At 44.5% G+C, this 26,618-nt stretch overlaps 1 protein-coding gene across 2 annotated transcripts in view; it reads left to right on the top strand.

The window, feature by feature from the left end:
* The window catches only part of ADGRG2 (adhesion G protein-coupled receptor G2), a 148,420-nt gene continuing 128,175 nt past the window's right edge, over positions 6,374-26,618 (top strand). For both annotated transcript variants that reach the window (XM_021080654.1, XM_013985969.2), the window contains exon 1: positions 6,374-6,462. The gene's annotated coding sequence lies outside the window, so the exon portion shown is untranslated. The remainder of the gene's footprint in view (positions 6,463-26,618) is intronic.

The raw sequence follows: 26,618 nt of genomic DNA, 5'->3' as shown, positions 1-26,618 counted from the left end.
GAAGGACCTTCCAATGACTGAAGCCAAGGCAGTTTGACAACAAAGTAAATAATGATAGCATTGGAGTATAAACTAAAGACGAAAATAATTACCCAGGAGTACATACTGATAGAAATCAATAACTGAAAAGCAGAGAAATGGGAGAGAAGATGCAGCTCTCCCTGTGGAAGAGTTCCGGTGAATTAATGTAGAAGGAATGAATGAGAGGAATGGAAAAGCGCTGTTAGAACACACAGAATCATTGTCGCAGGCATGATCCATTGATGGATGCTAAAATGAATGGAAGGTGGTTTGAGGAGAAACAGGATATTTGTATAGTCTCAAAGTCTCTTCCCCAAGGGAGAAAAGTGAACATAAAAGACAAACTAAGGTGCCCTAGGGGTGTGTCTGTCTAGAGTTTCCCCCTGAAATATGCCCTATGGTTTCAGAGATAGGTAAACCAAGAGACTCGTTTTAAAACTGCACGGCCAGGACTTCATGGGTTCCTCCAAGAAACAAGAAGGGCCATTGCTTTAGTAAGGACTGAGCTGGATGTGGTCTGGCCCAGAGAGCTGCCCCCTGTGTCACTTCGGAAGAACGCGGTCGGTTCGTTTTCCTCCCCCATCTCCACCCTACCCCCAAGGCCCCCAAGGGGTTGCTCCATGCAGGCAGGGTGGTGGCGAGTTGAACAAGCTAATGCCAGCATGCACGCCTACTGGGATGCATTTAGTTTCCTCTGGATTCTCTGGTTATTTGTGTTGGCACGGGGCATGCTCAGTTCCTCCCAAATTGGAACACTCTGAAAAGTCTGGTCCCACCATGCTCATCTTGGTCAAGGCCAAAGTCTGGCTTCATTTTTCATTAAACGGCCATTTGTCACTTTCATCGAATGTTCAGGATGCCATGTCCAACTGTCTTCATTCAGTATTTCAACAAGAGAGTCTTTTTGCCCCCCGCGAGAGTGTGCAATTTACTTACCTTTTCCATTGTGCAACAAGTTACACCTAGTGCTATGTTCTGGAAAAAAATGGTGCTGTATCACACGGTGACTTCACTCACATCAACTGTGATTGGTTTCTCACCTAGATCCACCAAAGCCTACCCCACCGAGGATGGGATCACATGACCGGAGACTTCTCTGGTTGGACTGTGGGTGCCTGGAGGGCTGGGATCCCGTCTTGCCCATCTTCTTCTGCCCAGGTCAGAGTATTTCTATCTCTCCACTTCCTGGGTCCTTGTAGGGCTGCGTTGGTCCTGTTTCTGGGTGCAACTCTAGGAACAGTTCCAGCTGATGAGCTTGGAGCAGAAGTGTTGCACACATTACTTCTCAGCTGGAGCCTTTATTTATTTATTTTATTTTATTTTGCTTTTTAGGGCCATACCTGTGGCATATGGAAGTTCCTGAGCTAGGGACTGAATCAGAGCTACAGCTACCAGCCTATGCCACAGCCACAGCAACACTGGATCCAAGCCAATTCTGCAACCTACACTGCAGCTTGCAGCAATGCTGGATTCTTAACCCACTGAGCGAGGCCAGGGATCGAACTGGCATCCTCATGGATACTATTTGGATGCATTACTTTCTTACTTTCAGGAACTCCCACTGAGCTGGAGCCTTTAAATGCTTTTCCTTCTAGCTCAGCAACCAGCCACATTTGAGAAGGGGCTACTCCGTCAGCCTGGGTCCCTGAATGAATGCAGGAAGTAGAGCTTCCCTGTTCCAACCTATAATGAGCATGTCATGTAAGATGTAACCTTCGTTGCATTAACCGTAGAGATTTTGAGAGCTGTGTGTGTTACTGCAGCATAACCTGGGCTATCCCCACTGATGCTGTAGGCCTAAAAACATCTGTCGAATGAATGAATGACTTAAACCAGAAAGGACTTCTGAGCAGTAGTAGCTTCAGAATTTCTATAAAGGAGAAATTCAAGCTTGGTAATCTGATTGCAACTGTGTGGAAAGTGGGAGCCATGTTGGCTAGAGGACTTTGCTTGTCCTGTTTGTATAGTGCACTGTTTTTGTTAGATGCCTCTTACTTTCGGTGTTGGAGTGTTGATGAAAATTATGGGGGCCTAGGAGTTCCCGTCGTGGCGCAGTGGTTAACGAATCCGACTAGGAACCATGAGGTTGCGGGTTCGGTCCCTGCCCTTGCTCAGTGGGTTGACGATCCGGCATTGCCGTGAGCTGTGGTGTAGGTTGCAGACGCGGCTCGGATCCCCCGTTGCTGTGGCTCTGGTGTAGGCTGGCGGCTCTAGCTCCGATTCAACCCCTAGCCTGGGAACCTCCATATGCCACGGGAGCGGCCAAAGAAATGGCAAAAAAAATAAATAAAGAAAGAAAATTATAGGGGCCTAAAACACCCCACGCCAAACCTTGGCACTGCTACTGGAGTTTAAATTGGCCTTTACACCCCTATGTATTTTTTTTCAGTGGGGGGTGAGGGGGCAGGGGCTGCAGCCTGTGGAAGTTCCTGAGGCAGGGATCCAACCCACACCACAGCAGCGACCTGTGTCCCAGCAGTGATGATGCTGGATCCAGTGACAATGCCACTAGAGAACTCCCACCCCCTATGTATCTTACGAATGGGGAAACTGAGACTCAGACTCAGTATAGTGACTGCCCCAATGAGAGAGTGGCAAAACTGGTAGACACCAAACCCCTCATTGCCTGAGTCTCTGTCTAGTGCTTTTGCTGTTCCAAAATTCCACCTTTTATCCTCAGGCATTAAGACAGAAGGAGCCCGGAAGTCACAGGCTGATTCCATTCCTGGCTCTACCACTTCCTAGCTGTGGGTCTTGGGAGAAGCCACTTCACTTCTCTGTACCCCAGTTTCCTCAGCGGCAATCCACAGGGAGTTGCCATGAGGATTTAGCAACAAAGTATAAAGCATGTTAAAAACCAAGTCCGCATGTTCTCATCAGCATCATTTGAATTCCTCATCCCGCCGTTTTGACTGGGACTCAAGTCCCATAGTCTCTTTGTGCCTATTTCCTTTGGAAAATAATAAATCTGTTTGAGGCCATCATGTGGTATATTTTTAGCTTCTTTGGCCACAGGTAAACTGTATTTCAAGTTCTAAGGAGAGCGTTTGGGCCCCGATCACTGGCAAGCTGTCCTCTTCTGTCACCTCACTTGACTGAGAGCCCACACCCCGGGGTCCACCAGCGGGAGCAGGCAGTGAGACAAGGACTTCTGCTGTCCGCACTCAGGCTCTGCCACGTTTCCTGACGGACCAATGTCTGGGGATCAGACTGTCTATCACTGGCTCAAAGACGCAGTGGGGAAAGAGCCAAAATCGTATACTCACCAGTTGCTGGGACATCAGACTCTGGGCTGTGGATGAAGATTGAACCTCAGAACCAGAGCATCCATGGCCTTCCTGCATGTCAGCAGACAGTGCCTGCATAGGGAGCATGCGACCAGGGCCCCCTCTCACCAAAAAGACAGCGCTGTGGCTGGAGGGCTGGGGCCCTCTCTTCAGTTCCAGCCTCTTTCCTCTTCTGTTGGTCTTAATGGTTGATCTGAGAGTGTCACGGGGAACCAAAGTTTGGCTAGAAGTGCATCTAAATAGGAATTTCTATTTTATTTTAAATTTTTCGGGGGAGTTTCCGTTGTGGTGCAGCAGAAACGAATCCGACTAGGAACCCTGAGGTTGTGGGTTGGCTCCCTGGCCTCGCTCAGTGGGTTAAGGATCTGGTGTTGCCCTGAGCTGTGGTGTAGGTCGCAGACATGGCTCGGATCCGGCGTTGCTGTGGCTGTGGTGTAGACCGGCAGCTGTAGCTCTGATTTGACCCCTAGCCTGGGAACCTCCATATGCCATGGATGCAGCCCTGAAAAGCAAACAAAGAAAAAAAATTTTTTTGGCCACACCTGTGGCAAATGGAAGTTCCCAGGCCAGGGATCCAACCTACGCCACAGCAGGGACCCAGGCTACTGCAGTGACAACCTGGATACCGCCCACTGTGCCACAAGGCAACTCCCAGGAATTTTTTTTTTCCTTTTGTCCTGGCAAAACAGTATCACATTTGTATATTTTAGATACATTTCCTAAAAGTGACTTTTTTTTTTTGGCAGCAAGATTGTTTAAAGGAAAAGCATATTTATTCTATTATCACTCCAGAAATTCAAGCAACCTTTAATATGAGTTCTATATGGTTTAACTTTTTATTGCAGTAAAATATACATAGAGAAAATACACATATCATGGTGAGCAGCTCAGTGAATTTTCATAAACTTAACAGATCCATGTAAGTAGCACCCAAATCAAGACACTGGAGTTCCCGTCATGGCTCAGCAGTAACGAACCCAGCTAGGATCCATGAGGGCACAGGTTCCATCCCTGGCCTCGCTCAGTGGGTTAAAGATCTGGCTTGGCCATGAGCTGATCCCGAGTTGCTGTGGCGGTGGTGTAGGCTGGCAGCTGCAGCGCTGATTTGACCCCTAGCCTGGGAACCTCCATATGCTGTGGGTGTGGTCTTTAAAAAAAAAAAAAAAGTAGCAAGGAAAGAAGACATTACCTATATCCTTATCATCTGTGACACTCCCTCCAGTCATCAACCCCCCCCCAACCAGCATCCTGACTTACAACCTCATAAATTGGTTTTGCCGGTTTTATGCTTCGTGTCGTCGCAATCACATAGTATATAAAATGCTTTTGTGTCTGACTTCCTCAGCATAGCAGTGACTTGTGCATTCTCTTTGCTGTCTGGTATTCCATTTTGAGACTCTACCACCGCAGTATTTTCAAACCATTCTTCTGTTGATGTACATTTGGGTAGTTTCCAATCTGAGGCTATTACAAAGACATGGCTATGAACGTTCTGGTTCCTACCCTCTGGTAAACATGTGCACTCATTTCTGTTGCGTATACACCTAGAAGGGGAATTTGGACATTGGTTTTTAATAGATTTTTCCAGATAACAGTGTATGAGATTTTTGTTGGCTCTGTACAATATGAAGTCTATTTGCTAACATATGCAAGTGTTAATGCAAATGGAAACAATTTAATCCTTTGGAATAGTCTTCACTCTGTTTATTAAAATATACTGTTTTCCCTTCATCATAATTCTGCCTCCAGCTTGTTATGTAACCTGGAGGAGCTTCCTGACCTCCGCCCCCCCTTAATCCAACCAGTCAAAAGTCTCTCTAAAAACACTTGCCATTCATTTTTCCAGCTAGAATGTTGTGAGTGTTAATAAATTAGTGTTTGCAAAACAAAATCAACTCTTCCTGCAAAGCAGAGTATATGTCTCACTGGTGCTGTGTCTAATATGGGCAGAGTCAGCCACCGTATGCCCTGCAGTTCTGTACTTTACAAACATCCTCTCCACAGCCTGAATGCAATTCAGAATCTAGAATTTTGTTTTGGTGGTAAAGGAAAATGGAATATTCTCTTGTAGGTTTTAATGAAATTGTAGGTTTTAATGAAAGAGAACGGTGCTTTTAAAGTAATAAAGCATTTTGTAAATACAGGAGTTAATTCGACTACAAAGAGGAGGGTTGGAGAGGGTAGAGGGGTGGGGGAGGGTGTACAAGGGGCCAGAGAGGGAATTCAGGGCACTTTCCTCCCCTGGTCTCAACAACTAATTCTTACTGTAGATTCAAACTAAGTTCCTCTGGGCCTCGGTTTTCCCATCTGTAACATGGGTTACTTTGACAAGCTGGTTAGGTGATCTGGAAATCCTATCCAGATCTAGTTTTTATTCTACAGTGTGCAGAGGAAGGAGATGCTGACAGAAAAGGTAGAGGGGACCAGGGACAACTCATTGCATATGCCACCCCCCAACCCTCTTGCAGGCAGAGTCCTGGGGATCCCAATTTCTAGGTATCCAGTGTGCCCTGCCCTTCACCAGGTAACCATGGAGTTGAATTCGTTCCCACGGCCTTTGCCTTTCATCGACCTCGGCAAATGCCCTCCCGGCGGTCTGACCTCTGCATCAGGAATATTGTGGCAGAGGGGCGACCTCGGGGTTCCCACCTATCACAGTGCAAGGTGCTGAAGGTGGTGGGACACGCGTTTGGGTACCAGGGCGACCCCTAAAGGTGAGCGGCTGGGTCGGGAGACTGGAGTCCTCGAGGAGCGCGCTTAACCGGACACTGGGACTCCAAGGAATCCGGAGGAGCCGCGGGGGCCTCGGCAGGGTGGGGTGGGCCTGGCCCGCGGACCCCACTTCTTTCCCCGCCCCCTCGCTTGGAGCTCCCAGCCGGGCCTGGGGCCGCTGAGTGCTCGCTCACACCCTGCTCCTTCCGCGCCCCGCCCGCTCCCCACCTCCGCGTCCTGCCTCCGCGCCCAGCCTCGCCGCCGCCGAGCGCCGGACGCGCCACGCCGCTCTGGGCAGCTGGAGAGCAGGCGGGCGAGCGGGCCGGGAGCGGCGGGGGCGGTGCCCAGCCCGCGGGAGGGGGAGGAGGGAAGCGGCCCGAGGGAACGGGGAAAAGGAGGGCTGGAGGGCGCCAGCGGCCAGCCCGTCGGCGGGGACCGGCAGGTAAGCGCGCGGCGCCGGGATGGGTCTGTCCCCTCGGGTTCCGGAGACCCGGCGGGGGAGCTGGCGACGGGCGCGGGCGGCTCGGGCGCAGCGCCTGGACCTGGAGTGCGATGGGACGGCGGGGCGAGGGCTCCCTCCGCCAGACTGCGGCTCTGAGCCGGGGGCTGCGGCCGCTCCGAAAGGCGGAGGAAGAGGGTCGAGCTGGGGGACAGGCACCTCGACAGTGGGAGAGCGCGCGCCGTGGGAAAGGGGGCTCCAGCGAAGCGTTCTCCTTGGGAAGGGGGGGCGTGTGTATCCAAAGACTTCAAACGGACGCCACCTCGCCTCGCCCCTCCGCGAAAAGGAGCCGCGAGCCTTGTTCGCGCGGACGGTCTTCGAGACGCGACTCGCGCGGACTCAGTTTGCCGCGCCGCGCAGTGGGTGCGGCGCAGCCTGCGGAGCGCGGACGCGCCCCGGACCCGGGACGGCTGGGCGAGGCAGCGTCTGGTGAGACCCAGAGCAGGTGGCTCCTTGCGTGGCGAGATGGAGCGGCAGCCAGGAGCCTGAGGGTGGGCACGGGGAAAGGACGGGGCTGGAGGTCTCGGGTGAGCGCTCTTCTACCGGGACTTAGGTTTTCCAGGCTCTGGGGCTATATACGTTTCAGGTGAGGAGGAGAAGGAGCGCAGACGGGCTTCCTGGGAGCCAGATGAGGCGGGCGGCAGAGGTTTTCCGTGGCTGCACCGACGGTGATCCTTCTTTGTATGTCCTGTCCACACGAAATCCCTGGGGGATCTTGTTAAAATACAGTTTCTGATTCAGTAGGTCTGGGGTGGGGACCGACAGTCTGCGTTTCTAACGAGTTCCCAGATGCTGCTGGTGCTGCTGCTGCACCATGGACCACACTTTACTAGGCAGGCCCTACAGAATTTTTTTTTTTTTTCCCTCCCCTTTGGTTCAACAGGCTGCAAAGCTTAGGAAAACTGGGACGCTGGGAGAGGAGGTCCTGAGACTTCATAATCCGACCTCCACCCCAAACACACATTAAAATGATTACTACTCATTTCGTAGTAGAATTTTGTACTCATCTTACTGGGTCACTAGCCAAATGCATTATCTGATAGTAGAGCTGGCTTCATGGGCGTGCAGCCTGTGTTTGGTTTAATGTTCTGCTGTCACTGTCGAAATTCTGAATAATCTTTGAACAAGGGGCTTTGCATTTTTATTTTGCCCTGGACCCCACGTATTATGTAGCTGATCCTGTCTAGTAGCCACCATAGGCCGAAAAAGGACTCATTTCTTTGATTAGGGTCTGGAGCTGGGGGGGGGTGATGGAGCGTGAAGGTGTATTAAGCAAAGACTAGCTAGATGTTGTAATTGTTTTCGTCTTTCTCACCTTGTCTTCAGCTATTTTGAGAGAAGCCTGTGAGTATAATCGCAGTTATACATGGTATGCCGATGCTTATTTTTAAATTAATATTAATAATTTATTAAAGAGCTTAATTATTAATACAATTAAGTTTGATGTTGTAATAGTTTGTGAATTGAGTGACAACGAGTGTGCTGCTTGCGAGAGATTTGGGGAGTTTTTATTTAGTATCTCAAAGTTTTGCTTAGTTAAGACCTGAAATGAAGTGGACATTGCTTAGTTGGCTGCTTTTACAGCTTGAATGCAAAGCTGGAAAACAAAAAGTGGCTAAATTTTGAAGCTGTTCAGGGGTATTGTTTTACAGGGCCTCAGCGTGATGCCAGCCCCTATCGAATTTCCTCTGCTTTTATCATCCCCACATCCCTGCAAGGTGACTTTCCTTCAAAGGGGGAGTAGAGCACATTTTGCTTTTGAAAAACACTGCAGAAATGCAGGGCAAGTGTGAGTGTTTTCTCTGTGACTAATGCTTGCCCCAAACCCATAGATTCCAGGTGTGTGTGCTTTTCTAGAAGAAAAAAATTGTTGGAGACACAGAAGAGAAGAAAAAAAAATGGAACTTGAATTATGGACATGATTGTGTTCAGCACAGGGAGAAAAAAGCCTGGGAAATGGCATTTCATTGATGGGTTTGGCAGGGAAAGGAGAGCTGCTGTGTTTCTGGTACCTCGAACAGCTTTCCAGAAATGGCAAAGTGAGTTTGCTTAGGTGTTAGGGAGAGCCAGCAAAGGAGCCCATCTGCCATGGCTAACGCGGGTGGTCATTCTGGGTGCTCCAGTGTGGCCGTGGTGTGCCTGAGGCTGGTTTGGGACTCAGACCGGGGCACATCATTACCCCTACGAGGTTCTGAGTGCTTCCACTGCTCACATGGAGCTGACGACCACATTTTTCCATTTTGGTGCCTGAGCGTGCCAGGTCACTTTCAGATACCCGCTAGAGATTGGGAAGAGCAGCATTTAATTGAAAAAGAGAGGGGTTGGGGGCGGTGAGGGGAAGCCTGCCTTACCCTGGCGTTGATAATTCCAAAGACAGAAAGGAGAGACTCTGCCTTTAGGAAAAACCTGGGAGCTGGTTTTTATGCCTCATTGAGATAGGCCTCTTCCCTACCCCACCGCAAAACAAATGTTCTTTTAAAATGTTTACGGTTTAAAACATATGTGAGTCTTTAATCCACGTGGAAATTACTTGGGGGGCATGGTAGGAGGTAGGGGGTATTGGACCTTAAGAAATGGGCTAGACATTTGGCGGAAATTATCATAAAATAAATCCCCTCAATCAAAGAAGAGTCTGTGAATACTGTTCCATTTTGTAAATCTGCTTACTTTGTGAGCCAATTCCCTGTTTTAAAAATTGAAGTACAACTTATTTACAATAACCTTCACCCTTTTTAGTGCACCATTCCATAAGCTTTGACAAATAGCTGTAGTTATGTAACCGCCTCCATATCAAGATACAGAAGTCCATCGCTGCAGGGTGTTCCTTTTTGACCTTTTGTAGTTAACCCTTTCCACCACTCTCAGCCCCTGGCAACCACTGATTTGTTTTCTGCCCCTATAAATTTGTCTTTTTCGGAGTTCCCATCGTGGCGCAGTGGTTAATGAATCCGACTAGGAACTATGAGGTTCCGGGTTCAATCCCTGGCCTTGCTCAGTGGGTTAAGGAGCATAGTTGTGAGCTGTGGTGTAGGTTGCAGATGCGGCTCAGATCCCGCATGGCTGTGGCTGTGGTGTAGGCCGGCGGCTACAGCTCCGATGAGACCCCTAGCCTGGGAACCTCCATATGCTGCGGGAGCAGCCCTAGAAAAGGCAAAAAGACAAAAAGACAAAAAAAAAAAAAATTTGTCTTTTTCCAGACTGTCCCGTGAACGGATTCATACAAGATGTAGCCTTCTGAGTGGCTTCTTTAACTCAGCATAATGCACACGGGGTTCATCCATGTTGTGTGAATCAGTAATTGGTTCCTTTTTATTGCCGAGTAATATTCCACAGTTTGTCCATTGGCCATCTTTTGGTGATTATGAGTAGGGCTAATATAAACGTTCACATACGGCTTTTTGTGTGAAATTTGCATTTCACTGGAGTCAGTACTCAGAAGTAGGATTGTTGTTTTGTGTGGTAAATTTAACTTGGTAAGAAACTGCCCAACTTGTCCTACGTGGCTACATCAGGGCACACGGCCACTGGCGATGTCTGAGAGGTCCCTTTGCTTGGCATCCTGGTCAGCGCTTGGTGTTGTCAGCTCATTTTATTCCAGGCATTCCAGTAGGTTTGTGATGGCATCTCTGTGATTTTCATTTGAGCTTCCCTGATAACTCATGATGTCGAGCATCTTTTCGTGTGCTTTTTGGTCATTTGTTTACCTTCTTTTATGAAGTGTCCTTTATTTTTTTATTTTTTTTATTTTTATTGTATTGTATTGTATGTCTTGTTGAATCACGAGAGTTCTCCATACACCTGCACCCAAGTTCTCTGTCAGCTATGTGGGTTACAAATGTTTTCTTTTCGTTTGTGGCTTGCCCTTTCATTTTCTTTATTTTTAAAAAAATCGTGGGAGTTCTCATCGAGGCGCAGGGGAAACGAATCTAACTGGGAACCATGAGGTTGTGGGTCCCATCCCTGGCCTCGCTCAGTGAGTTAAGGATCTGGCATTGCTGTGAGCTGTGGTGTAGGTCGCAGACTTGGTTGGGATCCGGTGTGACTGTGGCTGGGGTATAGCCCGGCGTCTACAGCTCTGATGAGACCCCTAGCCTGGGAACCTCCATATGCCGCAGGTGTGGCCCTAAAAAGACAAAAGACAAAAAAAAAAAAAAATTGTGGTAGGGACCCTAAACATGGGATTTGTCCTCTTTGCACATTTCGAAGTGTGCAGTACAGCATCATGAACTATAGGCAGGAGGGTCAGCACATAGCTGGAACTTTTTCACTTTGTAAAACTGAAACTTTATGCTCCTGGAGCAGCCGGCCCCCCTTTCTCCCTCCCTCCATTCCCTGGCAACCCCCGTTCTACGCTCAGTTTCTATGAGTTTTTTAGTTGACTCATACCTCGTGTAAGTGGAATTAATGATTTTTTTTTTCAAGAGCAGAGGTTGTAAATCTTGATAAAGTCTAATTTGTCAGGTTTTTTTTTTTCTTCTATGAATAGCGCTTTTAATAACCTGTCTGATAAATATTTGTCCACCTCACGTTTACCAAGATTTCCCCCTGCGTGTTCTTCTAGACACTGTATAGTTTTATCTTTTATGTGTAGGCTTATGACTTCATTTGAGTTAATTTTTGCATGAGTCAAGATTCATTCTTTTCCGTATAGATAGCTGCTTGTTGCAACATCATTTATTGAAAAGATTATCTTTTGCCTCGTCGTCTCCCCTGGGCTCCTTTGTCAAAAATGAATTTACTGTTTATGGGTGGGTTTAGTTTTGAACTCTGTTCTGTTCCATTGATCGGTCTGTCCTTAGGCCAATACCGCCCTGTGTAGAAGTTACGCATTCTTGCCCGGGGGATTCCTAGATTTTGTTGTTTTTTTTTTTTAGAAATTGTATCCTTCTTTCCCTTTTCATTTTCTTACGATTATGCTCTGGTGTAGACGGCCTTTTACATTCTGTCGTCAGTCCAGCATTCAAGCCGTGTTACTGAACTTTGAGTAGTTCTCATAGTTTTTCAGTTAATTTTCTTGGATTTTCAAGGTTAACAATCAAACTGTCTGCAAATGGCACTAGTTTAGGGATCCCTCCCCTCCCCCAATATTTTTTGCCTCATTTGTCTGCTCTCCTGTGGGGCAGCGTTGAGGAGTAGTTTCTGTCTCGGGTGTGGACTCTTCTAACAGCTTACCACTAGGTCTTTCGCTCGCTGTGGCATTTTGGAAGCCACCCGTATTACTGCCTTCAGGAGGCTTCTTTCCCTTTTTAGCTTGAATGTTCTAAAATGTAATTTTAAGATTTCTTGCTCTGCGTGGAATTTTTTTTTTTTTTTCCCATCGAAAAACCTAAAGTTTAGAGGTGAGTCAGTCTTCCTGGCTTTGGAGGGTCATATTTTGATCTCCCTGGAGGAGAAAATAGTGTGGCAGAAGTCGATTCACTTTATTTAGACTAGGAAGGAGTTCCTGTGCCAGGGATCAAACCCATGCCACAGCAGTGACCTGAGCTGCTGCAGTGACAATGCCAGATCCTCAACCTGCCACAGGGGAACTCCTGAAGCTTTTTTTTTTTTTTCCCCCTGGAGCTTGTTTATACTGTTCTCCTTTGGGGGGCTGCCGGGTACAGCGAAGAAGGGAGAGACTAAAGGAACAGTTTTTATGTGTAAATAAATATCTTATGTATAAATAAGATAACTTTTTGTAGTTTTTCAAACTTTCCTGCCTACCATTCACAGTGAGGAGTACATATCTCAACCCTGTATGAACATACCTATATGTAATTGAAACAGACTCTACAAAGTATTATGCATTTTTCCTCTGTGCAAATATATTCTGAGATTTTTAATTCTCTTTTGTCCTCTTTCGTTTTAAGATGATAATCATGCTCACTGGGTTAAGCATCTGGCATTGTCACTGCAGCGGCTTGGGTCACTGCTGTGGCATGGGTTCCATCCCTGGCTCCCCGGGACTTTCATATGCCTTGGGTGCAGCCAAAAAAAAAAAAAAAAGATAATCACTACCCCCTGAATTGATTTGACACTCTTTCATAAAACACTTTTATAAAACTGTTCCTTTAGTTTCTAAGTCCCCAAAGCGCTGAACTCTGTCCGGATGGATTCATTTTACATCAGATCCTGTTAGGATGCAAAGTAAGCTCATCGCTAATACCCTGAGATAATAGTAACTACCCACATTTTTCTCTTGAATTACCGTGTAGCTTCTAACCCAGTCTTTCAGGGCCCACCCTTGACCCCACAGAATCACCAGTAAACAGCCTTGTAATTCACTGCTCAAAACCTCTCAAAGCCTCTCGCACACTTAGACTAAATCCCCAGATCCTCCTTGTAGCCTCTGGGGCCCTGGGTGACTTTTACCCCGTTCTTCCCACACGTCTCCAGATATCCCAGCCTCTCTGCTACTCATCACCCGAGCCACACATTTTCCTGCCTCCCAGCTTTAGCATTTGCTGTGCTACCTGCCTGGAGCACCGTTTCACCACGTAATCGCATAACTTGTCCCTCTGTTTCATCTGGATCTTCTCTAACCCTCATTCTAAATCAGCATGCCTCGGAGTTCCCGTCGTGGCTCAGTGGTTAATGAATCTGACTGGGAACCATGAGGTTGCTGGTACAATCCCTGGCCTTGCTCAGTGGGTTAAGGATCTGGCGTTGCCGTGAGCTGTGGTGGAGGTCACAGATGTGGCTCAGATCCTGCATTGCTGTGGCTTTGGTGCAGGCCGGAGGCTACAGCTCCAATTCGACCCCTAGCCTGGGAACCTCCAAACCTCCCTATGCCGTGGGAACGGCTCTAGAAAAGGCAAAAAGACAAAAATCAATCAATCTGCATGCCTCACCTACCACTGTAAATGTCCCTCATCCCTCTTTTTTTTTTTGGGCCACACATGCAGCATATGGAGGTTCCCAGGCTAGGGGTCCAATTGGAGCTGTAGCCGCCGGCCTACACCACAGCCACAGCAACTCGGGATCTTTAATCCGCTGAGCAGAGGCCAAGGATCAAACCCACAACCTCATGGTTCCTAGTCGGAGTCTTTTCCACTGCGCCACAACGGGAACTCCCCACTTTTGTTTTCTTATAACACTCTTATCTGCAATTATATTATTTAGTTATTTCTTTACTGATTCCGTGTCTTTTTTTTCTCTCTGCTAGAATACAAGTTCCAATGGTGTATCTTGCTCCCAGTTGTATTTTCAGGACCTCAAACAGTGGGACATACATAGTGGTGCTTAATAAGTATTTGTTGACTGGAGGAATGAGTACACCTGGAACGAAGAAGAAATCAGGCACTAGTCCTAAGAGAAATTTAAAGCACTCTGCCTTTCTGTTCAGTTTTGTTGTGGAATTTCTTTTTTGTTGTTGTTATTATTACTATTTTTTTTTTAATAGTTGTTTCCCCAATACCGAGTTGTTGAAATTTCTTTAGCTAAAGCATAGAGTATATTTTAATGTAAGCAGTTCATTATTTAGCAGACATCTGGTATCCAGTGCATTTCTGACTGTGATAATGATAGCTAAGAGCTAATATGTATTGGGCAGGCAGTGTCTTTACTGATTTACCTGTAGTAACTCATTTAACCCTCTCAAGCTCTCGAGGCGAGTACTGTTATTATCATTTTACAGGGAGGAAGCTGAGTCTCAGAGAGATGTACTTTGTCTAAGGTCGTACAAACGGTAAGCAGTAGATCCAGGGTTTGAACACACACCATCTGATTTCAGAGCCTGTGTTTTGTTTTTGTTTTTGTTTTTTCATTGAAGGATAGTCAGTTTACAATATTGTATTAGTTTCAGGGGTATGGCATAGTGATTCAGTATTTTTACAGATTATGCTCATTGAAAGTTATTTTAAGATAATAGCTGCAATTCCCTGTGCTATACAATATATCCTTGTTACTTATCGATTTCATTTTTTTCTTAAACATTTTTTTATTAAAGTATAGTTGATTTACAATGTTATGTCAATTTCTGCTGTTCAGCAAAGTGACCCAGTCATACAAAACATTCCCTTTCTTGTATCATCGCCATCATGGTCTATCCCAAGAGATTGGATATAGTTCCCTATGCTGTACAGAAGGACCTCATTGCTTATCTCCTGTAAATGTAATAGTTTGCATCTGCGAACCCTAAACTCCCCGTCATCCCACTCCCTCCCCGCCTCCCCCTTGGTAACCACAAGTCTGTTCTCCATGTCCATGAGTTTGTTTTTTTCCTGTAGAGGGGTTCATTTGTGCCATACCTTAGATTCCAGATATGAGTGATATCACATGGTATGTCTTTCTTTTTGACTTACTTCACTTAGTGTGAGAGTCTCTGGTTCCATCCATGTTGCTGCAAGTGGCATTATTTTATTCTTCTTTATGGCCAAGTAGTATTCCATTGTGTATATATGCCACATCTTAATCCATTCATCTGTCAGTGGACATTTAGGTTGTTTCCAGGTCTTGGCACTTGTGAATAGTGCGGCAATGAACAGAAGGATGCATGTATCTTTTTCAATGCAAGTTTTGTCCGGATGTATGCCCAGGAGTGGGATTGCTGGGTCATATGGTGGTTCTATATTTAGTTTTCTGAGGAACCTGTTTTCCATAGTGCTCGTACCAATTTACATTCCCAGCAACAGTGAAGGAGGGTTCCCTTTTCTCCACACCCTCTCCAGCATTTGTTATTTGTTGACTTGTTAATGATGGCCATTCTGACTAGTATGAGGTGGTACCTCATTGTAGGTTTTGTTTTTAGGGCTGCAGGTGCAGCACATGGAAGTTCCCAGGCTAGGGGTTGAATCAGAGCTACAGCTGCAGCCACAGCAACACTAGGTCCAAGCCACATCTTCTTCAACCTGCACCACAGCTTACAGCAATGCCAGATCTTTAACCCCACTGAGTGAGGCCAGGGATCATACCCGCATCCTCATGGATACTATTCGGATTCATTTCCCTTGCACCGCAACAGGAACTCACCTTCATTGTAGTTTTGATTTGCATTTCTCTAATAATTAGTGATGTTGAGCATTTTTTCATGTGCCTGTTGGCCATCTGTATATCTTCTTTGGAAAAATGTCTATTTAGGTCTTCTGCCCATTTTTCAATTGGATTGTTGGTTTTTTTGCTATTGAGTTGTATAAGTTGTTTGCATATTTTAGAGATTAAGCCCTTGTTGTTTGCATCATTTGAAACTGTTTTCTCCTATTCCATAGGTTGTCTTTTTTTCTTTTTTAATGGTTTCCTTTGCTGTGCAAAGGCTTGTAAGTTTGATTAGGTCCCATTGGTTTATTTTTGTTTTTATTTACTTATCTATTTTATACATAGTATTTCATATCTTTTAGTATCATACCCCTAACTTGCCCCTCTGCCCTTCCCTTTCCCCAGTTGTAGCCACTAGCTTGTTTTCTCTGTGAGTCTGTTTCTGTTTTGCTATATACATTCTTTTTTTTTTTTTCCGGCTGCACCTGTGGCATATAGAAGTTACTGGGTCAGGGACCAAACCCAAGTCACAGCAGTGACTCAAGCTGCTGCAGTGATAATGCCAGATTCTTTATCTGCAGTGCCACAAGAGAACTTCTCATTTGTATTATTTTTTAGATTCCACATATAAGTGATACCATACAGTATTTGTCTTTCTCTGACTTTTTTCACGGTCCATCCACAGACAAATGGATAAAGAAGATATGGGGTGTGTGTGTATATATATATATATATATATACACAATGGAATATTTATTACTAAGCTGTAAAAAAAGAATAAAATAATGTCATTTGCAGCAATGTGGATGGACCTAGAACCTGCGTTCTTTTTAATCACAGTGCTCCTGGCAACAAGGAGCATACAAAATTCCTGATCTTTATAAACATGTAATGTTTATGGCTTTTGTTCCTATAACTGAGCAAGGGATTATGAGCATGATGTGGAAAGCCAAACTCTGACAGTGGATGTTCGCAGCAAAGTAGGGGTTTATAGCAGGGAACCAAGCAAGGAAGATAAGCTTCAGGTCCACTCCAACTTGGTCTTTGAGTGAGGGTATTTGTTTTTTTAAAGGGGAAGAACAAAGAGGCTGGGATTAGTCATCACCTGTGGACTTTCTGTGACCTTTTTGGTTTTTAATGGCGGTACCTGTGCATATAGAAGTTTCTGGGCCAAGGGTTGAATTTAAGCTGTGGTGTGTAGCCTCTGCTACAGCTGCAATAATGCTGGATCCTTTAACCCACTGCATTGGGCCTTCATCTCCCCAGCGACCCAAGCTGTTGTAGTCAGGTTCTTAACCCACTGTACCACAGCGGGAACTCCCCTGCGACCTTTTTTGCTTGCTTGCTTGCTTGCTTGCTTGCTTTGGAGCTTCAGCTGCCAGCCTATACCACAGCCACAGCAATGCCAGATGCAAACCAAGTCTTCAGCCTACACCTCAGCTCATAGCAATGCTGGATCTTTAACTCACTGAGTGAGCCCAGGGATCAAACCCTCATCTTGGGGATACTAGTCAGGTTCGTTAACACTGAGCCACAATGGGAACTCCCTCTGAAACATTTCTTAATTGTAGATTCTGGAGTCAGGATGTGTTTGGTTTACAGTTCTCTGGCCAGGTCTGTTAACCCAACTTTCCCTGGAGAAATAAGCTGAGTTTGTACACTAATGCTGATATCTATAGAGAAATTTTAGTGTATTAATGATGTGATTGACAACAACCATTTTAGTCTTCTGACTCTGATGGATTAGTGTTCAGGATTAGGACCAGAGGGGACAAGAAAGGGAATCAAGTTTTGGATAGAGAGATTAATCAATTTCTGTAAGGGAACTTGGGATTATGGGGGCTTGATTTTGACTTCCACTCCTCTTTTAACTTTCTCTACATCTTTTTTTTTTTTTTTCCCTCTACATCTTTGAGGGAACAGGGCAATGACTGCTCTGGCCCCTTCCTGCTGAAACTGAGTGTATGTGGTCCTTCCTCAATTTGGGGAATGGACACCCAGTTGCCAGTATTCCTGAGTTCCAGGTTTTGGATCTGAGTCTTGTATGATTAAGATCTTGGTCCCTTGGTCCACCGTTTTGGTGCAACAGGTCCAATTAGAAGGAGGAGGAGGAGTGGCAACCTGAACTTTAATACACCTTGGAAAATAGATTGCATTTGCTGAGAAATTTGGGAGCCTGAGCCTGAAAACAAGTCTGGACTTGGCAATTCTAGGGAGACTTGTTAGAGCCAGCTAGTCCGTTGCCTAATATTAGCCAAATAGGTTTTAGCTTCTGATATGGTATTAACCTATACATAAGAGGAGCTATTGGCCACTACTCATATGTCTCCATTTTCTGCTGAAATCTAATCTAAAGCAGTTTTACTGGTTTGGTACAGTCGTGGCTAAAGGATCTAGTACTTTCTGCTGGAAGACTACAGCCTGATTTGTTACTACTATTTGTTAGTTATTTGTTACTACTATTCCTAAGTAAGAGAAAGATTTCATAGTTATCTTGAGACAGTAAGGTTGCAGTTAGCAGCTGCCAGCAGATACTGTTTGGAGAATGACCGGTGGTATCCTCAAGTCTGACACAGTTCAGAACATTCAAGTTCTCAGTCATACGAGACTGTGTGTAAAATTACATCCACAGTGGCCATTCAGCTCCACCTTGGATGCCTGAACCACAGTTACTCAAGTTTTCTTTTTTTTGGCTTTTTAGGGCTGTACTCACAGCATATGGAGGTTCCCAGGCTAGGGGTCGAATTGGAGCTGAAGCCACTGGCCTGCACCACAGACAGCCACAGCAATGCCAGATCCAAGCCACATCTGTGACCTACACCACAGTTCATGGCAACGCCGGATCCTTAACCCACAACCTCATGGATACTAGTCAGATTTGTTTCCACTGAGCCATGATGAGAACTCCTCAATTTCGATTTCTAAGTGCATTTTTTCCTTAACAGTTAAAGCTGTAAAACGCATGTTCAATAGGCCACAAAACAGGCTGTTATATTTTAAGTTAAATCAAGTATAAACCAGAATGACTTCCCCATACCTCAATATATGAACATCTCTTCAATCATTTCCTCTTTTATTTGCAAATCTTGGATCAAAATATTTGCCCCCTCAGTGCCAGGGTAGTTGCTGCCTGCTCTGGGCCCATGGTCGATCGTGTCCCTTGGTGCCGGATCTGCTTTTCATTTATATATATATTTACCTAGTTGTCCAGGTTAGGGGAAAACTAATGAGATGGAGTTCCCTCGTGGCTCAGTGGGTTAAGGATCTAGTGTTCTCACTGCTATGGCTCTGGTTATAGCTGTGGCATAGGTTCGATCCCTGGCTTGGGAACTTCTGCATAGACATAGTGAACAAACTCAGAGTTATGCTAATAGGTAAATATTTTATAGGCAATACATTTTATAATCAGTTATATAAAACTGTAAAACATTGTATATGTGCTTTTAGCAGTAGACTTAAGGCAAGTGATGATACATATCATCAATGGTTATACTGTGACAACTTCACTGGAGAGTTTTCTTTTCATCCTAAAAATTAGGAGGAAGAGGAGGATGGTTAGAAGTAAAACAATAACTTTCAGGGTTGATAGGGAGACAGATTTTTGGTAAACAGCTCTATTGAGTTAGTAGGGTAGATCTTACAAGCCTGGTCCGAATTCTTGGGTCATCGGTCTACCATTGCTGTTGTATGTTTTCTTCTCATCCTGGTAGAGGTGTCATTTGGGGCCAGCCGTCCTCTCTATTGATCAGTCCAACGTAAAGGTCCTTCGGAAGTGGGAAATATGAATTCAGGAGTCAGTTCCCTTCTGTTTCTGTGCACATGAGCTAGTTAATAGTACCTGATAAGGGTCCTTTTATCTAGGTTGGAGACAGTCCTTTAAATGATGCCTTTTCCAGGAGTTCCCGTCGTGGCGCAGTGGTTAACGAATCCGACTAGGAACCATGAGGTTGCGGGTTCAGTCCCTGGCCTCGATCAGTGGGTTGAGGACCTGGCGTTGCCCTGAGCTGTGGTGTGGGTCGCAGACTTGGCTTGGATCCCGTGATGCTGTGGCTCTGGTGGAGGCCGGTGGCTACAGCTCCGATTAGACCCCTAGCCTGGGAACCTCCATATGCCGCAGAAGCGGCCCAAAGAAATAGCAAAAAGACAAAAAAATTTAAAAAAAAAAAAATGATGCCTTTTCCAGCATGCATAGTCTCCTGGTTGCAGGTCATGGGCCGTCTGATCTTCATCCAAAGATAGATGGGTGTGATGAGCTTCACTGACAAACTTAAAGTGTCCTTTTAATAATTGAACTAAACTTTACAATAATGCAACATCACAACAGGGAGCTCTCTGGGAAGTGAGTCTTAGGCAGTAAATACAGACCTCAATTAACAAAACTAGAATTTAATATCCACTGAAATATTACTATTTTTCTCCCTAAAATTACTCTCATTTCTTCCAAATATAGCCAAATTGAGACTAATTTGTTTGCAAAGTTAGGTCTGGTTATTTGACCACATAGGCTGTTTTAAATTGGTTGTGGTGGAACTTTTCATAAGGAATCTAAGCTGGAGCTTTTAAAAGGCCTCTGAGGGCTGGGAAATCCATGCCAAGGGTTAGCCACAGATTCAGCCTGTGATATCCATGGATTTGGGTGAATTTGTCTCTTCTAGAGACTTTTGCACCTGGCAGGAGGTGACCTTCCTTATTTATCTGATAAGGCTGCTTGGAACCTCAGTTTCCAATTTCTGGAGGGATTAGGTAGAGAAAAAAGATAAAGGTTTCAATTCTGCTTACAAACGTACAATTTACCAAGTTGCTAAAAGCCATAATTAGCTTTAAGCTACAAGTTTCCTTATATCTGGAAAACACAGATTAAAACCCAGTACTATTTCAAACAAAAACCATAAATCTTATATTCACCAGTTCAGTCAGTCCAATGTCACGAATCCTTTTTGTTAACAGTTTTATGAAGCCATCAGGTTTTCCATTAGGATTCTTTAATTTCTTACTCCAGCACCATAATCCGAGTTATTACTAACCTGTAATGTCAAAAAGTCCTTTCTCTGAATCTTCTTGGAAGATAAAGCATTTTTGCAAAAGGATCAGAGTAAAACAATAGCTGTCTATGAAAGACAAAGGACATGGTTAAACACCTAGTTACATGGTGAACCATGACAAAAGTCATGGCTAAACATCTGATTATGGTGCCGTTGCCAAAGAAATTTGATTACTATTGTTGCTATGACTGACAACATTTTAAGAGGATAACTAGGATTATGACTGATAACATTTTATCAGACATACTCAAATTTTAGAAATTCCATGTCATTTCTAACATATCTATATTAATCATATTTACCCATACGATATAACTTAAGAAGGATTATCACTCATTTGGCAATGCTTCCTATGTAATTGAACATACCAAGCAAGCCTAATTCGTTTAATATTTATCTCTGAGATGCTTTAGGGGCACTTTGGAAAACTCAAAGTTAGCTGGAGGTTAACACACTTTAAATAAAATTTCATCTTTGGGGGAGTTCTTGTCATGGCTCAGCAGTAATGAATCCACTAGGAACCATGAGGTTCGCTCCCTGGCCTCGCTCAGTGGGTTAAAGAATCCAGCATTGCCATGAGCTGTGGTGTAGGTCACATATGTGGCTCAGATCCCACAGTGTGGCTGTGGTGTAGGCCGGCAGCTGTAGCTCCGATTGGACCCCTAGCCTGGGAACTTAGCTATGCCACACCTGTGGCCCTAAAAAGCAAAAAAAAAAAAGAAGAAAAAAAAAAAGAAATTGATCTTTGGGAAGTTTGTCAGATTTCAAAGCACTTGGTCAGATAGGGTCGTAGATCAGTGTGAAACGATACTTATTCATTTAACCAAAGCGACGGTAAAAGATTTCAAAAGCGAATACAGAAAATTACAATATATTACTTAAAAAATAAAGAAACTTTACGATGATCTGATATCAAATGCAGCTCAATAGTCTAAAAAACCTTTGTTTTCTTCACAGAGAGAGAAAACCAAATGCCAGTCTTGTGCCAGCTTACTTTTAATAACCAAATTAATTTACTTAGTTAAATTCGATCTAAGCCATTCCTGACCATTCACAAAACTCTTTTACCAGGGTTCCTTTTTCATAAACCTTCCATAACTTTCTGTATCCATATTAGTTTGTCCCCTATTTTCTTTCCCATCCAGAAGCAATCAGGTCTAGGACAAAATTACTTTTTTTCCCTTAGCAAAATGTATTTCCATTCCTCATACCTTCTTTTTCCAAAAACACACATCCTAATTTCCTTGCATACTGAAAATTTTCCCTTATTACGTCTAGTAGCTTTAATTATGTATATATATAAGTATATATATAAAATATATGTTATAATTTTTAACCCTTAGAAACCTTCATCTCTAGTGAAAACCAAGAAACCAGCAATTGTGAACATACCAGCATTTCCTGATTAGCACATTTATGAACATATTCTGTCATTTCTGGAAGCATGCATTTTCTCATAGCTTAATTTAATTCCTCAATGTGGTATAAGACGTGTATCTAACAAACCCAAACATCTTTAGTTTTTCTCTCATAAGAAGACAAAAGTGGGTCAACGTAGACTTGTTTAGCAGTTGATGTTTCAGTGTTTTATTTTGTTTGGGAATGACCTAGATATGTAATAAACTTCCATCATTTAACTTAATTTAGCAAAACTTAAAGCTTAAAAAATCTGGAGAGATTATTTTCGTGTTGGGGCTGCCCCTGTGGCATGTGGAAGTTCCTGGGCCAGGGATTGAATCCGCACCACAACAGCAACCCTAGCCACTGCGGTGACAATGCCGGATTCCTAACCTGCTGAGCTACGCAGAAACTCCTGGGAGAGACTACTTGTAAGTAATATTCCTAAAACAGAATTATTCCAAAGAGCTCATCGAAAAATTGTATCTAATTTACTTCTATTTTCTTCACTATTCTCAACAATTATGTTTACATTACCCATGAAAAAATTATAAGACATTAGACCAAACTATTTTTCTTGTTGATAAATTTTATAGCAGGAATAATATGAATTTGACTTTCAGTAAACTTAGGTATAATAAAAGTATTACACTTAATGACTCAAAAGACATGTCTGTATTAATTAAATGAACAAGCTTAAACTAACGTTATTATTTTTTATTTTTTTATTTTTATTTTTTGTCTTTTTTTTTTGCCATTTCTTGGGCCTCTCCCTTGGCATATGGAGGTTTCCAGGACAGGGGTCGAATCGGAGCTGTAGCTGCCAGCCAGCGCCAGAGCCACAGCAACACCAGATCCAAGCCACATCTGCGACCTACACCACAGCTCACGGCAGTGCCGGATCCTTAACCCACTGATCAAGGCCAGGGATCGAACCCGCAACCTCATGGTTCCTAGTCGGATTCGTTAACCACTGAGCCACGATGGGAACTCCTTAAACTAACTTTAATACTAGATATTATTTAAATAATATCACTTGAACCAGATCAGGTGAACCTGAAATTCATTTGTATTAGTTTCATTTGTATTTCTGAGAATTTATGTAAGTGTTTAATTTCCTTTAATTAAGTGGAACTTATTTATAAATTTATTTATAAGTTGTAAATTAATTTGATAATACCACCCAAAGGTAAAGACACATATTTATAATGCACACATTGACATACATCCAGACAGAAATAAAGATTCATTTTAGGAGTTCCCATCATGGCGCATTGGTTAACGAATCTGACTAGGAACCATGAGGTTGTGGGTTCGATCCCTGGCCTTGCTCAGTGGATTAAGGATCCAGCATTGCCGTGAGCTGTGGTGTAGGTTGCAGACACGGCTCGGATCCCGCGTTGCTGTGGCTGTGGTGTAGGCCGGCGACTAAAGCTCCGATTTGACCCCTAGCCTGGGAACCTCCATATGCCGTGGATGTGGCCCAAGAAATGGCAAAAAGACAAAAAAAAAAAAAAAAAGATTCTTTTTAAATTTAGTCATGAATCAGATATTACAACAAAGAAGTCGCAGCTTGTAAACAGCAGTTGGAATAAGTTAAGTTTAAAAGGCCTCTTTTCCCTTTCTTCCCCTCAATCTTTGGAATTTGAGATGGTCTAGAGAAGATAGGAATTCCTGAGAGCCATGGCCAAACATTTACATCTCAAGGCACAGGGGAAGAAAAGCCAAGTTTCTCCTAGAAGGACTTGTTCCCTTAGGGTTGGAATTCTGAAAAGATGTGTTACCAAGCCAGCAAAACCAGGTTTGCATTGTCAGATGAGCCTTATCTTGGGCGTTTTTCTCCAGGGTCTAAAGAATATTGTGGCCATGGAGTGCTATTAAAAAATACCATTTTGTGGGATAGACTGGGAGTTCGGGGTTACTAGATGCAAACTCTTATTATATTTAGAGTGGATAAATCATGAGGTCCTACCGTATAGCTCGGGGAGCTATAACCAATCTCTTGGGAAAGAACATGATGGAAGATAATATGAGAAAAAGAATGTGTGTGTGTGTGTGTGTATATATACATATATATGACTGGGTCACTTTGCTGTACAGTAGAAATTGGCACAACAGTATAAATCAATAATAAAAAATATATGAAAAAGTCATTTTGGCTTTAGTCATGGAACCATCACTCAAAGGGGTCCAGTTTTGTAGGATACATCCTAAAGGTCTATTTTTAGGAACTAAATTTTGTTTCCCACATCTGCCAATTAAAATAGCACACCTTCTTCAACAGAATGCACCCCCCCACCTCAGAAAAAAAAAAAAAACCACAAGACAAAAGCCAAACCAATTGCAAAGGCAACCTTAGGCTCTTACTTTTTTCAAACCCAAGCCTTTCCTCAATACCCAGCAGTGGGTCTAGGAAGGCACTAGTATATGCAAGGATAAAAATTTCCAGTCCGTGCTTTTGTGCTGGTTGCTTAGCAATAGATGTCTTCCAATCCAAAGACTGTTCCTTTACTGCAAGTCTAAAATACTACCCAGAGTTGCTCATGCTTGGTGGAGAAGGGAATTCCCTAGCTGGATCCCCAGGTCAAAGGGGCCTGGGCAGCTGCTTTATCTGCAAAGAGGAAGCCCCACATTGGCACAGAGCCAGCCGACCATGGGTACGAACCTCAGAGGAACCCGAGAGGTCCCTGTGTGGTTGCCAGATGAGCAAGGTGCTCATGTGTCTAAGGTGCAGAAAGCCCAAAGCCAAACCCTGATAGCGACGGTTTCCAGCATAGTAAAGGTTTATTGCAGGGACCCAAGCAAGGGAGTGGGAGACAAGCCTCAGACCTGCCTCCGCTTGATCTTTGAGTTAGGGTGCTTTTTGTTTGTTTGTTTTTGTTTTTGTTTTTTTGGCTGCGTTGGCAGCGTGTAGAAGTTCCCAGCCCAGGAATCAAACCCGTGCCACAGCAGTGACCCAAGCTGCTATAGTGACAGCACCAGATCCTTAATCCACTGTTATGCCACAGGGGAACTCCCAGGTGTTTTCTGTGTGTTAGTTAGTTTTTAATGGGGGAAGAACATCATCTTGTGACATTTCACATTCCTCAATCATAGTTTAGGGAGTCAGGATGTCTTTGGGTTTTTGATTCTCTGGCCAGGTGGTTTGTGGTTCAGGGGCCTGTTGGCTTACTCTGGGGAAACAACCTGAGTTTGTACATTAATGGTGATGTCTATAATGTCTGTTATAATGTTATTATAATGCTAAATGCTATCATAATGTCTATAATAGCAATTCTAATATATCAATGATCTTATTAAAGAGAGCAGTTTTCTAACTCTGGAATAAAGTTTTGGATAGATTCATCATAAACTCACTAAGTTCCCTTCGTGGCTCAGCAGTTAATGAACCCGACTAGGATCCATGAAGTTGCAGGTTCGATCCCTGGCCTTGCTCAGTGGGTTAAGGATCCGGCATTGCCGTGAGCTGTGGTGTAGGTTGCAGAAGCGGTTTGGATCTGGCGTGGCTGTGGCTGTGGCTGTGGTGTAGGCCAGCGGCTGCAGCTCACATTTGACCCCTAGCTAGCCTGGGAACCTCCATATGCCGCGGGTGCAGCCCTAAAAAGACAAAAACAAACACGCTAAACTCACTAAGGGAACTCTGTTTTAGAGAGACTCCGTTTCATTCCCTTAGTGTAGTGCTTCTCAACCAGGGCCGATTTTGCCCCCCACCCCCCACCCCCCATGCCCGGGGACCCTTGGTATTCTCTGGACATTTTTGGTTGTCATGACTGGCAAGGATAGGGCTGCTACTGGCAGAGGCCAGGATGTCGCTGAATACCCTGTAATGCGCAGGACCCCCCCCCCCACCTCCCTTACTCCTCCACAAAGATTATCCGGCCCCGATGTCCATCATGCTGAGGCTGAGAAACCCTGCCTCAGCACAGTAGTTAGGAACTCTGGCTGCCTGTGTGAATGACTTGGGCAATTTTTAGAATAAATACCGACGTTTCGGCCCAGGTCCTGACCTTAGTAAACGGCAAATAGACCTTCAGCATCACCCCGCCATCCCATCACACTCGCGTAGTGGGTTTGCCTTTCTCGTCTCCAAAACAGTGTTTTACCCTTCTGTTATTTCCTCTGTTCCTCCTGCTTCAGCTGCTACCTCTGGCCTATTAGGAATCTCCTCATATGCTCACCACCCAGGCTCCCAACATGCCCACATTCGTACAAATACTATAACTGTGAAACTGACCAAAATAGCCTGTATTTCAAATACTGGCATCTTTGCTGGGCTCTGGACTCCTCATCCTCTTTGCCTTCTCGAGGACATGATCTTTTTTTCATTTTTTGTCTTTTTAGGGCTGCACCCACGGCATATGGAAGTTCCCGGCTAGGGGTCGAATGGGAGCTGTAGCTGTCGGCCTACGCCACAACCACAGCAATGCCGGATCTTTAACCCACTGAGCCAGGCCAGGGATCGAACCTGCATCCTCATGGATCCTAGTCAGGTTCATTACTGCTGAGCCATGATGGGAACTCCTCTTTTTTCATTTTTTAAAAACTTCTTGTTTGGACAGAAATTCAAACTTTACAAATAAGTTGCAGAAATAAAAATAGTACGAAGACAATCCATATACCCTTTAACCAGACTCATCTATTATTAACATGTAACCCCATTTGCTTTATCCTTTGCACTCTTGCTCATGCACATAATTTTTTTCCTGG

Source organism: Sus scrofa, chromosome X, assembly GCF_000003025.6.
Source record: "Sus scrofa isolate TJ Tabasco breed Duroc chromosome X, Sscrofa11.1, whole genome shotgun sequence".
NCBI classification, from domain to species: domain Eukaryota; kingdom Metazoa; phylum Chordata; class Mammalia; order Artiodactyla; family Suidae; genus Sus; species Sus scrofa.
This window is presented reverse-complemented; position numbering and strand designations above follow the sequence as displayed.